We start from the raw sequence: 2937 nt of genomic DNA on the forward strand, positions 1-2937 counted from the left end.
TTAATGGGTACAAATTCCTGTTTGGGATGATGAAAATGTTTCGGAGAAATTTTGGTGAAAATTATACAATATTGCCAATGTACTTAATGTCGTAGAATTGTTCACTTAAAAATGGTTAAAAGGATTATTATGTCATGTATATTTTACCACAATAAAAAAAGTAAAAAGAAAAAGAAAACCTAAACAAACAGTTGCAAACTATTTTTAAAGTGTGCACTAGGAATGACAGATGGAGGCTAATCTCCTTGATACAAAATTAGCTCTTACGAATCAGAAAGAAAAGGACAGTGAACCCAATAGAAAAAAAGAGCAGACAACATGAAATGGAAGTTCTAGAATAAAGAAATAGAAACAGCCAGTAAACATATGGAGTGAGATCTTTAATATCACTCAGGTCTAACGGGCCTTTGCACTTCCTGTTACTTTGCCTGGAACCCTGTACCCCCAGGTAGTAGTGTATCTTGCCACTTAGCTCCTTCAGGTCTGTTCTAGTTTGCTAGCTGCTGGAATGCAATATACCAGAAATGGAATGGCTTTTAAAATGGGGAATTTAATAAGTTGCTAGTTTACAGTTCTAAGGCCGAGAAAATGTCCCAATTAAAACAAGTCTATAGAAATGTCCAATCTAAGGCATCCAGGAAAAAAAAATACCTTGGTTCAAGAAGGCCGATGAAGTTCAGGGTTTTTGTCTCAAGTGGAAAGGCACATGGCGAACACGGCGTCATCTGCTAGCTTCTTCTCCAGCTCCCTGGGAGGCATAAATCCTTTCAAACCAGCACAAGGTCTCTGTTACTCAAGTGCCATTGTATAATCGAGGCCATTCTTGGCACAGTCTTGGGACTATGTAATGACCAGGGGGTCTGAGTTGCAGAATATCTCGGGTGGGAAGAACCCTTCATGGTCATCTGGGCTAGCCCGAGGCAGGGATCCTCTCTACAGCACTGAGCTGAGCCTGGCAGTCCTTGCCAGCGGGTAAAGTTTCTCATCAGACACAGAGGGACAGATATTGTAAGACTCAACTTACACGAATTGGCTAAAACATGCAAATTCATAGATTCAGAAAGTAGAATACAGCTGACCAGGGCTGGTGGGCAGGGGGAATGGGGAGTTAACATGTAGTGTGTGTAGGGTCTCTGCTTGGGGCGACGGGAAAGTTCTGGTAATGGGGCAGCAAGGGTAATGCGCCATAGAGAATACGATTAATCCTATTCAATGGGTATGTTTGGGAGGGGTTGAGATGGGAAAGATTATGTTGTACATATGCTTCCACAATTAAAACAAAACAAAACAAAAGAGCAACCTGAAAAAAAAAGAAGGAAAAGTGCACCGGATTTAGCTCAGCTGGTAGAGGTAACCCTGGTGCTGGGTTTCTCAACCTCAGCACTGCTAACATTTGGCCAGATCGCTCTTTGTTGCAGGGGCTGCCCTGTGTCTTGTCCTATGTTTAGCAGCATCCCTGGCCTCTACCCACTGGGTGCCAATAGTACCCGCCTACCCTCCAGTTACGACAACCAAAATGTCTCCAGACATTGCCAAATGTTCCCTGGGGGACGAAATTGCCCCCAGATGAGAACTCCTGCCTTGGAGTGTATTGGGAGTCGGGGTGCAAATGGAGGCAGTGGCACTAGATAATTGTTTCTAGAAGGTTACCTGGGGAGAAGAGAAGAGATAATAAGGCAGTTCCTGGAGCAGGGTCAAGGAGAGTTTATTTTTTTAAGAGGATAGAACTTTGAAAATGTACAAATGTTGATGAGTTGTCAAACTTTAGGATTTTTTTTATTTTTTGCCACTCTTTTTTTTGTGTGTGTGTGTGCTGTATGGTGGGGTCACATTTCATTATTTTTCCATATGAGTATCCCATTATTGCAGCACCATTTGCTGAATTTTTGTTTATTTGGTTTTTGTTTGTTTGTTTTGCTATTTTGTTTTTTGGGAAGTGCATGGACCAGGAATCAAACCAGGATCTCTTACACATGGTTTTTTTTGCCACTCTTTGATACATGAAAAATAGTCCTTCAGTATGTTTTTTTCTCTTTGTATATTGTGTGGTGGCGTCACATTTCATTCTTTTCCATGTGAATATCCTGTTGTCACAGCACTAATTTTTTTTAGTATGGTGTTGATGTACATTTCTTTTATGATGAGCAAACTTGGCATCTTTTCATAGGTTTAGGGATAATTTTTCCTTTGATAACTATTTTTTTTATTTATATATATATTTTTAATTTTTTTATAAAAAAAACCCTAATCTTTTCACTTGGGCGAAGCTTGGGTTGGCTATCGCCACGAATAAAGAAGGTGTCAGTAGAAAAGAAAGAAAGAGACGAAGAAACGACCGTACAAGCAGTTCAAGGAAGTGGGGGGGGAGCACAAAGAGAGCTATGGACATCCCAGTCAGGTAAAGAAAAGAAGCCAAGGAAAAGAACAAGGGAAAAAAAAAAAGAAAATGACAAATCTGTCAATTCACACCGCAATTGAAGAAGGGGTGCACCGTTCCTGGAAGTACTGCAATACCAGGTCGATGCGTGGAGTGGACGGAGCAAGCTCCTATTCCATCTTCCTGCTCCAAAAATCCATTTAATATATTGTCCTCGGATAGAGGACGTATCAGATATTAAACTGATAAGAACAGATACTACACTTGATCTTAGCCAAAAGGCCGAGAAGCGATGATAACTATGTTCTTTACCCATTTTTCTATTGGGTTATTGGTCTTTTTCTTATTGATTTTAGGAGTTCTATACATTAGACAGAGTAGCTCTTCATTTGTGACATGAGTTGCAAACATTTTCCCCTAGTTTGTCATTTTTCTTTTGACTCTAGTGAGGTGAGAGAGACATAGGCACTTGTGGACATTTCTAATGCATTGGTACAATTCCTGTGCTTGACAGTTTGGCGTTATCTATCAAAACTGCAAATGCATTTCTCCTTTGGCTC

The 2937-nt window shown here is 40.3% G+C and overlaps 1 non-coding gene across 1 annotated transcript; it reads right to left on the minus strand.

The window, feature by feature from the left end:
- Positions 1 to 2480: 2480 nt before the first annotated feature.
- On the minus strand, positions 2481 to 2671 carry LOC143667857 (U2 spliceosomal RNA). Its single transcript, XR_013168167.1, has one exon. It is a non-coding gene; the product is annotated as a U2 spliceosomal RNA (small nuclear RNA).
- Positions 2672 to 2937: the final 266 nt, after the last annotated feature.

This window comes from Tamandua tetradactyla, chromosome 23, assembly GCF_023851605.1.
Source record: "Tamandua tetradactyla isolate mTamTet1 chromosome 23, mTamTet1.pri, whole genome shotgun sequence".
In the NCBI taxonomy this organism is placed as follows: Eukaryota; Metazoa; Chordata; class Mammalia; order Pilosa; family Myrmecophagidae; genus Tamandua; species Tamandua tetradactyla.